The sequence below is a fragment of the Malus sylvestris genome, chromosome 13 (assembly GCF_916048215.2).
Source record: "Malus sylvestris chromosome 13, drMalSylv7.2, whole genome shotgun sequence".
In the NCBI taxonomy this organism is placed as follows: domain Eukaryota; kingdom Viridiplantae; phylum Streptophyta; class Magnoliopsida; order Rosales; family Rosaceae; genus Malus; species Malus sylvestris.
This window is the reverse complement of record NC_062272.1, coordinates 24653821-24668271: the sequence shown is the minus strand read 5'-3', so window position 1 is coordinate 24668271 and position 14451 is coordinate 24653821. Positions and strand designations below refer to the sequence as shown.

The following is a 14451-nucleotide window of genomic DNA, read 5'->3' as shown; positions in this document are numbered from 1 at the left end:
TATGTATCTCCCCCTGATTTCGCATTCTTCAAATTTAACTGATTGGGAAGCCAACGTAATCTGATACCCTGCTCTATCTTATGAAACGTGCACTTTAGTAGAGATTTGGTGAACATGTCTGCCAGATTTTCATTGGAACGGATTTGTCTGACTTCAATAACTTTAGCCTTCTGAAGCTTATGTGCACTAAAAAACTTTGGAGATATGTGTTTAGTCTTATTGCTCTTGATGAATCATTCCTTCATTTGGGCAACATAGACTGCATTATCTTCATGAATGACAGTTGGAGTGTTTGTCTTTGAAGATAGACCAAATGAATTTCGAATATGATGGATCATTGATCTTAACCAAAAACATTCACGACTTGCTTCATGTAAAGCAAGTATTTCCGAGTGATTGGAAGATGTAGCAACTAATGTTTGCTTTGTTGAGCGCCATGAGCTTGCTGTATCTCCATTAGTGAACACATATCCAATTTGTGAGATGGCTTTATGCGGATCAAAGAGAAAACTAGCATCTGCACATCCAACAAGGATCTGGTCATTTATGGATTTCTCTGAATAGAAGAGACCTAGGTTTGTTGTCCCACGAAGGTATTGTAAAACATCTTTGACTCTCTTCCAATGACAAATTGTTGGAGCAAAGCTATACCTTGCTAACAAGTTGACTGAAAAAGCTATATCCGGTCCAGTACATTGTGCTAAATACAATAAAGCACATATTGCACTCAGATATGGTACTTTTGGACCAATGACCATTTCATCATCTTCTTTTGGACGGAATTGATCTTTCTTAATGTCCAAAGAACAAACGATCATTGACGTGCTAAGTGGATAAGCCTTGTCCATGCCAAATTGCTTCAGGATTTTTTCAATGTAAGCTGACTGATGGACCAAAATTCCATTAGCACAATGCTCAATTTATAGACTGAGATGATATTTTGTTTTTCCAAGTTCTTTCATTTCAAATTCATTTTTTAGATACTCAGCAGTTTTATTGAGCTCTTCAGGGGTTCCAACTAGGTTCGTATCAACGACATATACTGCCACTAAAGCAAATCTAGAATTTGATTTCTTAATGAACATAGAAGGGCAAATGCCATTGTTGGTATATCCTTCTTTGATCAAATACTCACTGAGACGATTATACCACATTCGTCCAGATTGCTTCAGCCCATATAATGATCACCTTAATTTGATTGAGAGCATACCTCGTGGTTTGTTAGTCATTTTAGGCAACTTAAGTCCTTCTGGGACCTTTATATATATGTCAGTATCTGATTCTCCATATAGATACACGGTGATGACATCCATAAGTCGCCTGTCAAGTTTTTCTAAACCCACCAAACTTATTAAGTAACGGAACGTAATTGCATCCATTATGGAGAGTACGTTTCTTCATAATCAATTCCAGGTCTTTGTGAAAAACCTTGTGCAACGACGCATCCTTTATATCTTGCAATCTCATTTTTCTCATTACATTTTCTTGTGAATACCTATTTGTAACCCATGGGGTTTACACCAGGCGAGGTTTGGACTACCGATCCAAAAACACTTCACATTTCCAAGGAATTAATTCTGCCTGGATTGCATTTTTCCACTTAGGCCAATCTTGTCGCTGTTTGCATTCATCAACAGAGCGAGCTCAATATCATCGCTTAATATGATTTCAGTCACTACTACGAATGCAAACATGTCATTGATGATTATTTCATTTCAATCCAACAATTCGTTAGTACATTCATAATTTATGGAGATTTCTTTGCTTTCATGTGCTTTTGTCTCTTTAGGGACATGTGTCTCATCAAGGACATTTTCCTTTTCTGAAAGTACATAATCATGAATTGTGAATTTGTCATTCATTGTCTTTTCCTGAATGATTTCATTTGGATTCAATTGTGCCACCATCATTCTCTATCGAGGGGCTGAATCTTTTGAACCTGGGGGTTTACCACGCTTCAGGCGTGCACCTGATGAATCATTCGCTGCCACTTTATTTTGTCCAACAGGAACATCAATTCTTGTAGACGCATTTGTAGCTAGTATATGTGATTTTGTCACTTTTGTAGCATTATTAAATGCATCTAGAATTTGATTAGCAATACTTTGAAGGTGAACGATCATTTTCACTTCATTTTCACATTGAGTGTTTTGTGGATCAAAATGAGATAAGGTGGGTACAACCTATGTCAGCTTTTTTCGTTCTTCTGGAATGGTCTTTTCTCCCCCTAACGACGGGACGACTGTCTCATCAAAGTGACAATCTACAAAATGAGCTGTAAACATATCACATGTCAAAGGATCCAAATATCTAATGATAAATGGTGAATCAAAACCACATAAATTATCAATCTACGCTGAGGTCCTATTTTAGTGTGTTGTGGCGGTGCGATAGGCACATAAACAACACAACCAAAAACTCGTAAATGTGAAATGTTTGGCTGATGCCCAAACACAAGTTATACTGAGGAGTATTGGTGGTTGGCTATAGGTCTCGATCGAACCAATAATGCATCATGAAAGATGGCATGTCCCTATGCAGAGACTGGCAATTTTGTTTTCATGAGCAGAGTGCGAGCTATTAATTAAAACAGCTTGATAAATGCTTCTGCTAGACCATTTTGAGTATGGACATATAGAACAGGGTGTTCAACATCAATGCCTAGTGTCATGCAGTAATCATCAAAGGTTTGAGATGTAAATTCACCAGGGTTATCAAGTCGAATTGACTTAATGGGTTAATTTAGGAACTGTGCTCGCAACTTAATTATCTGAGTAAGAAGTCTCGCAAAAGCTACATTTCGAGTAAACAAGAGGTAAACATGTGACCATTGGGTAGATGCATCAAACCATAAAATATTGAAATGGTCTACATGGTGGTTGAATATGCCCACAAATATTCCCTTGAATTCTTTGCAAAAATGATGGGGATTCAACATCAATCTTTAGTTGTGATGGTTTAATTACCAACTTCCCTTGAGAACAAGCCTTGTAAAGGTTTTCATTTGAGATAGCAAGGTGTCTGCTCAATAATGGATGTCCATTACAGTTGGTAATGATTCTACCCATCATGGTGGATCTTGGATAACCCAGACGGTCATGCCAAAGCATGTAAGTTTTTGCATCAATGAACTTCTGGTTCATGACAGTATGTGCTTCAATTGTCTTTATGTATGTATAATACAATCCACTCGATAAACCACGTAACTTCTCCAATGTATGCTTCTGGGTATTATTGGAGGTAATGCATAGATATTTCACATTTTATGCACTTTTTCGTTTCAATGTGGTATCCATTTAAACGTATGTCTTTAAAACTCAACAAATTTCAAGTAGATCGAGTAGCGTACAACGTATTTTGTATGGACAATATTGTTCCATTTGGTAACATGATATGGGCTTTTCCTAAGCCTTCAATTACATTTGACTGGCCTGATATTGCTGTTACCTTTACTTTTGTAAGCATAAAGCTTGAGAAATATTTTCGACCTTGAAGTATTGTATGCATGGTTGCGCTATCTGCAAAACAAATATCTCCGCCATTGCTCCTGTTTTGAGAATAACCGTAGTTTTTATCTATCATCTCTGAGTAAGGGAATCACAGTTAAAAACAATTTATTCATAATAAAATGAAATTGAAATGCCACTTTTATTGAATTGAAATGCGAGCTTTAAACTACGAGTTCAGATAATAAGAGTACATCAAATAAAAATGATTCAATCGGATCGATACACTTCATTCCTTCTTTCCACAATGAAGTCTGAGACATCTAGATGAGTTGTGTTCAATTGCCCTGATAAATCGAACACTGGATCAGGTATATCCATTGGTTTAGCCTGGTCGAGGAAATTGGTTTCGACACCCTTCACCTTGAGGGAAGTTTGATACAGGTCTACCAGATGTTTTGGAGTACGATAGGTACGTGCCCAGTGCCCATTGCCACCACACATATAGCAGGCTCCTTCAGGGTTTCTAGGAGTCTTGTTCATATGGGCTTTACCTTTATGGCGATTTACATTTTTGAAGCTCAGACTTGAATTATGCCTTGGAACCTGGTTGTAAAACTGGACACCATAATTCTTGCCTTTCTTGTTCTACTGGCCTCGCTTGTGGTCACATCCTTGTTTGTAATTATTGCCATGAGAGGATGTGATGTTCACTTCGAGGAAAACAACATTCACTTCTGGGAATAATGCCGATCTAGTAGTCGGGACTGATGATTTTTCATTAGAAGCTCATTGTTTTGTTTAACTACAAGGAGCACCGATATTAGTTGGTTGTACTCAGTAAAGCCTCGTTCTCTATACTGCTGCTGCAAAATCACGTTGGAGGAAAGGTGCTGAAAGTCTTTTCCAACATATCTTCCTCAGCAATGGTTTCCCCACAAAGCTTTATCTGAGAGCTAATTCTGAACATTGCAGAGTTGTACTCTGCAACTGACTTGAAATCCTGGATCCTTAGGTGTGTCTACTCATAACGAGCCCTTAGAAGAATCACTATTTTCTGGTGATTGTATCTATTTCTCAATGCCTTCTAGAGGGCTAATGGATCTTCAACCATTAGGTACTCGCACTTCTCCTTCATCAAGATGGTGACGGATAAAGATCATGACCTTCACCCGATGTTGAGAGGATGCACTGTTTTCCTCTTTTATGGTTTCTCCAAGATTCCCTACCTCCAGATGGATCTTGGTATCCACTACCCAGGTAAGGTAGTTGATAGGATTTTTACTACTCATGTGAACAGGCTTAAATCTCCTATTTTACTTGCAAGAATCACAAGGTTATTGTAGTATAAACGGATTTCGTAAGGTCATCTCCACAGGGATTATTAAATAATTCGAACTAATCAGATTCCATTTAATTATTGTAAAATAGAAATTGAAGTGATTGATTTTATAACCTAATTAAAATAAAAACGAATTTAATGAATTAAAATAAATAATCTGTAATATTAGGACTAGAGAAGAAAACAGTTCTGAGAAAATCAAATTAAAAAAACACTAGGGTTCCACCATCACCTAGCAATCCTATGAATTTTTACCAATTACTTATAATTTACACATGCCACTTTGAAGGTTAGATTTTCCTAATTCATATTCTACTTGGAACCTCCAACATAGAACGTATATCTAACATGAAACCCGTCCGGACGTTCGGATCAAATCTAAACATGAAAGACTCATTATGCTTTATGAAAATCCTTTGAAAAACTATGCAATCCTTAAGACGTGATATTCATCCTAAGAGAAATTACAATTATTAATCACAAGAAGCCAGCGTCAATTTCAGGGAACCTTCCGACCAAAATTGCATCAAATTACTTTTCTAAAGATCCTAATGGTGATCAGGCATTACGACATTTAGATAGTTTTTATCCCGGTGATTAACAATTCAAAGTACGCATGCAATCGATCATAAGCAATTAAATAAAAATCACATATTCATGCTAAGGCTCAAGGCTTCGCCCTAGCAAAAGAAATTAGTTCCGCATATTCATAATTGAAATCATAGAAATATCTCTTAAGAAAAGGATTGAAAACACCTTCAAGTAGAAAATCTTCAAAACCCTAGCACTTCTCTCTGTCTCCAATATTGCATAAAATAAAGCGTACCCTAAAACTGTAGACGGCCAAGCAATATATTTGCTAAGCCACCACACAAACCCTAGCAAACTAAAATTAATAAAAACCCTCAATAAAAATAGTAAAATTCGTCTAAAATCTGAACAGCCACGTTTTGGCCCATAAGCTGCTCCAAAACTGGCCCAATATAGCTGGATTTAATGTTTGGAATATTCTGAACACTTTTCCAGAAGGCCATGAACCCATCCGAGGTCATCTTGGGCTCCAAAAACGTCATTTAAGCCCAAAAACGTCATTTTCCAGCACTGCACACTGCTTCTTTATTTCATCGCCAGAAAATAACCGCTTGGTGGAAAAATCCCAAATTTTGATACAATCAAGCTAAGTGACTCACGAACGTCCTCCAACTGGAATTACTCCAAAATTCATCCATTTGGTTCTGTTTTGCTCCAGAGGAAGTCGAAGGTCCTATATTGAAAATACAATTCAAAGTATCAAAATTCTTCTAATATATTAACCAAAATATACTAAGATTAGGGTAAAATATATAATATAAAATCTACTCATCAGTAGTTCTTCCCAGTAATATCCAAGACAACAAAATCAAGATTTGCCAAGTTCGTCATTTTCTTTTCTGAAAGAAAAATGAGATGTGTAAGAACTTGCAATAATATGTATTTTAGAGGAATATAGTGTTAGAACTTCTAGTTCTTACAAATTTTTCATTTCGATCTTCAGGCCAAAATGATAAACACTCAAAACTTTAGGCTTGAGATTTACATGATTAATGAGGAGGGCGATTGTACCGCACCACTCTCATTGAAATGATATAGTAAAGTATGGGCGATTATACCGCACCACTCAAGCAACAAGAAAATTTAAATATGCAAAGCATGGTGGACGATTATACCGCACCACCTAAAATTGTAGTAAAATTAAATCTGCAGTTCAAGATGGGCAATGATACCACACCATCTTCAATCATAGTACAATTAACATAAATAAACACTGGGTTAGTAATCAGGAGCTACACCAAACAAGAAATCAAAGATATAAGTAATTGTTATATTGAGAACTAGAAGCAGGCATGGTGCTAGCAGTTATTCGTGAGGGTATATCAAGCAGGTGAGGCAAAAGAGGAAGAAGAACAAGAAAATCCTTGGAGGAAGCATTTTTCAGTGAAGGGAGATGAGAACTGGTTAAGGTTAAAGAGTCGTGCTGATAACGTGTTACAAATAGGCAAAGGTTAGAGAGATAACCTTTGCTACAGACAAGAGCGAAGCGGGTGCAAAATATTACACTGTTTAGTTTTGTAATTATAACATAAAATGATTGCATGTAAAAAGAGGAAATGAGGGATATTGATATTATTACTTTCAGTTCTTTTCTTTTGCAGTGTGTTTTGTGATCATACATAGAGTGCTCTTTATATAGAGCAATATCCATGACAAACCAAACAAATGAAATGATTGCCACTTTTGAAAACATTACACAACAATAAATACATCGCTATTTCCAAGTCTTTCTCATTGTGAGCATTCATTCTCACAATTTTACAACATTTTCAACTTTTTAGTAGGTTTTGTTTCTCATTCATGTTGCTTTCTCTTTGATTTATTCCTCTTTCCTTCTGCTCTTCTTTGTTCCTCATTTCTCTTTCTCTATATTCACATACTTTCTATTTTCGTTTTTAAAATTGAAGGAAAGAGGAAAAGAGTGAGAGAATGTGGGAGTGGAGAGAGAGAGAGGGGTTTATTTTTAATGCAGGTGAGGCTTAAACAAAAAAAGTAAAATTTTATTTTGTGAAATTACGTTACTACTCTTAACTTTTTTGCTGTGATAGAAAACTAAATAGTAGTTTTACCCTCTTTTGATTTAAACCAATGGATAAAAAAAAATGTTCAAAAAACACTCCCATTGGACATCTTCATCAAAATTCCACAACCATTCCAAATTAAAGGCACCTCGATCGACCTCTTCATTACAAGTCAACATATGTGAGAACATAAATCAAAGAAAAGATGATTGGTCAAATATAGAGGTGTCGTGTTTGAAATCTTTTGTCTGCAGTTGGTAGCTTAATCGGCAATATAATCTGCACTCATTAGGAAATGTTAGACTTTGTTTTCTCTAATTAAAAGTTAATTTAAAGGCTAATTAATTAATTGAGAAAAGAAAAGATTATCCCAATTTGCTTTTGCTTGTTTACTATCTCTCCAGATTCTCTTTGTGAGATCCAGATAATCTTTTAAGCATGTCCGTTCGTAGTAAATCGTGCGATCAATTTTCGTCAAGTACTATTTGTATTTAATTTTAACTATAATATTTAAAATAATTTCTGACTGCACGATATACAATAAATAAACATGATTAAAGAATCTTCGGAATTTTCACAAAAATGATCCGGAAATGATCCTCATTCTTGCTTTACCGGGCGTCGTAGTTTCTGCGTGGCAAACTATAATCCGGATTCTCTTTCGCAGCCGAAAAGGCAAGCAACTGCCAAGCAATTCTTCACATTAAAATATGAGCCACATGCAACTAATTGACATGAAACAATGTTAATTTGAGTTTAGTAAATTCTTAGTATTTCCTTCTTGTTTTTGCTAGATTTGTGCGGATCTAATGTAAGATTTGTTTCATATATATTATTAGAAAAGTGACTGTCTATCATTGGGCGTATGAAGTGAGATATTTTCGCAGATATGAAGTCTCTTGTAATATAATTACACAAGGGATGTGCTATTCATATACCATTTTTTTACTTTTCACATACTTTTCACATATTTTTTACTTTTCACTCTCACTGATTAAACGGGTTCATATTACTATTTTATGTATCGTATATCTTTCATCACATGACTAAACCAACGAGTATGGTTGTAAATTATCTCGAAACAACCAGCTTGAGCTCCGCATTTTGTTCGGCTCGACAAAACTAGGCTCTTGAAAGAAACAAGCCAACTCTACGTTCGGCCCGATAAGAGACAAGCCAACAGTTTGAACATTGATATGATTGACTAGTAAAGCTAGTGAGCAGTTTTGAGGTCCACAGTTATAGTAGCAAGAAATCTAGAGGCACCCATGGGATGCATCAATCAAGCACCATCAAGAACACAACCTTTCCCTTTCCCTTTCCCTTTTCACAATTTCAAGTCGTTTATTGGAACGAAATGGTGTGCTGCGAGGTTTAAGGGTAATGAAACAAGAATAAGTAGGTGCTTCAGCTAAGGTGGAACTGTAAGGTTTGAGATTTATTGTAACATATTTGTTCAAACATCCCTTTGTTCAAACATCTCAAACCATTACATATAGGCCAAGGTTTTTACATCACAAAGAATCATAAAACAAAAACTAATTAACTCAAACTCATTCGTCACCAGATTTTCACTGTGGATTTGACGACTGTATCCCATGACACTTGAAAATCTGTCTAAATCCGTAGGCACTAGTATCGTAATTGAACTGGAAGCGTGCAGATATGACAAAAAAGACATGTTAGAATAAAAAATGGAGGGGAAAAAAGATGCCGAGTGTCTGTATGCATACATAACAACAATAACAACAACAACAAAGTCTTTTCCCACTAAGTGGGGAGTATGTCTGTATGCATACATGAAGAGTAAAAATTGCTTCATGGGTTTCCCTAGAATATGGAGTGATGTAATCAGGTTGGAATGTGACATGACGGCGGAAAATCCATTTCTTAAGAAAATAACATCATAATTTGTAAGCAAGCTTGGAAACTTATTGGTAGAACTTTCACAGAGTACTTTGTAATATTTGCATCAGAAACCCTTCCCTCGTTCTGTGCCTGCATCAGAAAATTTTTCAAACAAGCGAAAGACAAGCAGGGGCATAGTGCCTAAGAGGTCTCAGTCAAAATTACAATCGAAAACCCTCAGCATATCACAAAGCTGGTCATGGAAAGAGAATCACTACTTTCTCTTATTTTCCAGAAAGGAACAAATACATCACGAAGTTTCCATTTTTATCCCGAATTTGTTTGATGGCCTTTAACCCACTACAATGAAAAATTAAATGCCATGATGGAACCATGATCAGATTGCGTGCCACCAAGACTTGTTTGAATGCTACAGAAAATAAAACGGACTCGCTTCAAGTTCAAGGTTCAAAACAAGAGAACAATTTAAAACATGTATTGGGACAAACAAAAATAGGCATTTTAGAGGAAAAAAATGTTGTCTTACTTGTTGTGGACTATGAAATATTTCTATAAATGGATATTCCTTCCTCTGCCATTGTTATACAGAAACCAGGATATTTTGGGCATTCGACCTGAAAATGCCAATGCAAGAACAAAACATAAGAGATTACTGTTTTAAGGGAAGATTAACAGAAAATTATGTGAAAGTTGCCTCAAGAATTATAAAAGCATGCTTTCATCAAAGACATAGCTCTTTCTTCATTTTTTCTGGTGTGGGCAGCTCTCGACTTTAAACCTAACACCTCCCGCTTCGAAAGAATGCCAAAAATATCATTGGGCTATAAGGTCCAAAGGTAAAGGCACAAGCTCTAAATCACACATGCTGCTTATAAATACGTTTTCAAGGCTCATACTAGCGTACAACATGTTTGAGCATTCATAACTGAAGGCAAAAAATTGATATCATTAATAATTAATGGTAGTATTTGTTTACTTACGCGCATAAATTTTACATGTGGATAAAACTCAGCCGCAGCTTCCTCCAATACTCCATCAAGATGTTTTGTGAGATTACACCTGTATTATCCGAAGCGAGTATTTAAACCTCTAACTGAAGAGAGTAGGTTTAACATAAAAAATAAAAAATGATGGAGACCAACTCTAGATGACCTGAGGGTGAATGCAACAACCACGGGGTGGCCTTCATGAAGAAGCTGGACAAACTCGCGTTCTGATGTAAAATGGATGACCCTTGATGGCCCAAGATCCTTTGGATAACCAGTATAATACCTTATATTACAGACCATAAACATAAGGAGTTGGAAGTGGTACAACCGTAATACAGTCAAGTTTGATTAGACGACCATGATAAGAGGTAGTGTAGGGAAAGCCCAGAATTAAGAAGTGCCTACATCCTAAACTGAACTTTTAAATACTTTATCAAGATTCAAGACCAACGGAAGTGGTTCAAGATACAAAAAACAGCAGTAAAAGGCCTTAGAAAAACAAAAATATATCATCTTAAGATCGAAAATGACAAGTAAAATTATAATGCTCATACTTGGATGTTGCACGGAGATGGCTGATCATTTTATCAAAAAGTGATGGCTCCCCCATTTAATAAGCAATACAGAAAATATCCTGCATGTTAATTTGATGGTAGTTATTCAACTAATTGCCACTATAATACTGAAAGAATGAAAAAACGCAAAAGATTCATGAACCATCAGCCATAGAATGCATAATGATCAAGTCTGTATTTTTCCACATCAAACTGAACCCAGCTATTCCCACTGTCAGGCATTTCATCAAACACATCCAGTACTTCAAAAGAAAGAGAAATTTTCAAAGTACCTGGTATTCAAGCGAGTGTTCCACGCGTCATAAGTGAAGGGACACAAAAAAACATATATCATTTCCTCCGCTTGTATTATGACATGTGGTGTCCCGCTTGAATACACCGCAGTTGGAAAAATCTATAAGAAGGAGAACCTTTTCTACAGACCATGCGAAATGAAGCACGCAGAACAACACGGTTACTGCATTAGAGGTGTGTTCTACTAAAACCCATTTCTCAGCAGAACTCCAACGAACAGTTGAGCTCACAAAACGCAACTTGCGCTCTGTTTCTTAACGAAATGATAGAAAGGAACAAACTTGGATTCCATGAACAACTACACAAAATTTGAGGATTAAAAACATAAGAAAATATGTATAATTACGGTACAGAAGACGAGGGAAATCACAAACTACCTGGGTGGGTCGCGGCCAATTAAATTCTACAGAAAATTAGGGTTTGCGCAACGGCAACAATCAATCTGAAAATCCCAATAGATCTTTTGTAATAAGCGACTTGCCAAAACCCAAAGCCCTGCCGTTCTCGATCAAAAGCCGCTGCATCCAAAGAGCTGAGAACTAGATTAAATTCAAATTTGTCCACTTACATTTTGTTTTTGTCCTACTTTGGTCTCCCAACTTTGTTTTCGTCCCAAACTGATCCCTCAGCTCCAGGGTGCAAGTTGGATTGAAAATTCCAATTTGAACAAAAAAAATTCCACTCTGAGTCCGAACATTTCTGATTCTAAAAAATTTTAAAAAATTTGGATGGCAATTAGAATGTATCGATCCTAAATTTTTCGAACTTAGTGTAATAAAAAAAAAACTCACGCGTATTCTTATTTTATCATGTTTATTGTTATATTTAAATATGCTTTATTTCTTAGTTTGTATATTTTAGGCTTTTTTTTTCTTGATTCCTGTGATGAGACACTATTTTTAAATCAATCAATGTGGTGAAAAAAGTGTTAATCTTAACATTGTGATGAAGTTCGTTATCAATCATAGTTCAAATTAAAACTTCTGTCAAAATCTCATTCACATGTAGGGATAAAAAGGTCATTCCATTCTTTTTCTTTTCTTTTTGGTAATTCTACTTTTTTATAATTAACAAAAATAGAAGGAAAAAAAGAAAAGAAATCCCTCCCCAATCCCTACCCGTGTCAGCCATAGCCACAACGACCACCCATCACCTTCCCCCTTTCTCTCACATAACCCTAGCCATCTCGTCCACCACTATTCTTCTTGAAATGAAACTATATTCAATGTTTGCATAATAACTTATATTCTAACCTAAATACAGCGAGATACTTTGTGATTTTTTAAATCTTGAATTTGGACTCTTGGCTCTCTTGAAATGAGAAAGTCTAATAATATGAATCTTGTAATTTTATTGTTTATTTATTCTTTTATTGTTGCTCTAAAAGTTTTAAAAATAAAAAAAATTTATGTCCATTGGCACTTTATGATTGGTTGATGGAATCAATAAAAACGAAAATAACAATTTTGCCCCTACAAATGATAGAAGAATGAGGAAACATCAAATTTGGACTATGATCGATAACGAATTTCACCACAAGATTACAATTAATATAGCTTTTTAACCACATGGATCTATTTAAAAGTAGGGTATCACCACAAGGATCATGAAAAAAATTTGGCCTATATTTTATCATGTCATTATATATTAAAAATAAAGAGTTGTTGTAACATATGCTCTTATCAATATTGTGATTGTGTAAATCATAAGTAGAGATAAAAATAGGAATCATTTGGGATCTAGAAGATATTTCCTAATAGACTTTGTATTATTTGGAGAGCAAGTTTCTTTCCTCCTTATTACTATAAATAAAGGCACAATGATTGGGGAATTAACACACAATTCCTCAAAGCCTATTCTCCACTCTCTTTCTCTCTATGCTGCACCCCTCAGCTAAATATAGGTCACAACATGTTATCAGCACGCTCTTCACGCTGTACTAAAGAGAATTTATATGTCTTCAATCAGGGAAGTATTACGTTTCAATTATTATTTTTAATTGATTAAATTTTGATTTTATTGAATTCATATACTTTATTGATTCAATTTATTTTTCTTATGTTGAACGTGATATAAGCTTTGAAGATGGAAAGCCGAAATTGAAGAAATAATTTTCTGCATCAGACCAGTTCATCCATATCATCACGCAATCAGGTTCTTCCAAAACAACAGTTTTTATCTCAATATTTTTGCAGCCCTGATAGCATGAACATTCACCATAATGCATGACTCAACTTTACGTTTTTCGAATTTTAGATTCTACATAAGTTGTGTATGCATTATATTCATAATTATTGAATTATGTGAGTTTTATATTGCCATGAATTGCATCAAATATATGTTCATTCATTAAAATTATTTGAATATGCATTGAATTGAAAAAAAAAAACGAAAAAAAGAAAAGAAATCGGAAACACAACCTGGGTTCTTTGAACCCATGACCTTGCGCCGGTCACCAGGCCTGCAACCTGCGTGACTGAGCCGAGCCTCAAGCCTCAAGCCAGCAGCTCCCTCTTTCCATGAAAACCAAACGACGACGTCCATGGCATCGTCCCTAAATCCCACCCTTGCCTGCAGATGAGTCATGGCACCTACGCCAATTTCCATTGGGACTCACGACCTAAAGTTGTTTTTTTTTTTTGGGCAAATTCATCCTTTCCAACGATGATTATCGAAACTCTCATAGAATTTCATCGAGATTTCTTAGGGTTTCAATTCGAAATCCCCATGGTTTTCACACCCAATGTTGAGAAATCAAAATTATCTGTTCATAATAGGGTTCCAGTTTGAACCTGAACTTCCCCGACCAAAAATTCACCAAGAACACGGCCACCCAATGTGGTGACGCTGGTCTTAACTCCGGCGAACTCATCCAGTAACGTTCGGATGTTTTTGGTCCTTACTCGAGCCCACTTGGGCTTGACTGCTTTTTGGTCCAAAATGTTAGCCCCTTGGGCTTTGATTTCTTAGCCTTTTTGGAGAGATTTATCTGGGCTCACAGATCGTAGCCTGTAACACATAACTCGACCTTACCTTTTTTCTTGTTTGGGCTCGACCCAACACATGACACCAGCTCGAGGGCTGTGGTGTCCTATATGCCCACGAAGCACACAATCGCTGCCTCTGTTAGGCTGCTGGATCTTACCTAGTTTTAGGCCTGATTCCTAACTCTCGGCCCTTGACATTCCAACCCATTTTTGGGCTTGGATCCCATTCCTTTTCAGGGCTTTTAATAGCCTATTAAGGCTTTGGTCCAATGCCTTGGGCTAGGGGTGGGCAAACGGGTATAGGAACCGCAGGTCGGGGCGGGTAATCAAGGTTCGA

The 14451-nt window shown here is 36.2% G+C and overlaps 1 pseudogene; it reads right to left on the bottom strand.

The window, feature by feature from the left end:
- Positions 1–8812: 8812 nt before the first annotated feature.
- On the bottom strand, positions 8813–11923 carry LOC126595160 (uncharacterized; annotated as a pseudogene).
- Between the last annotated feature and the right edge of the window lie 2528 nt (positions 11924–14451).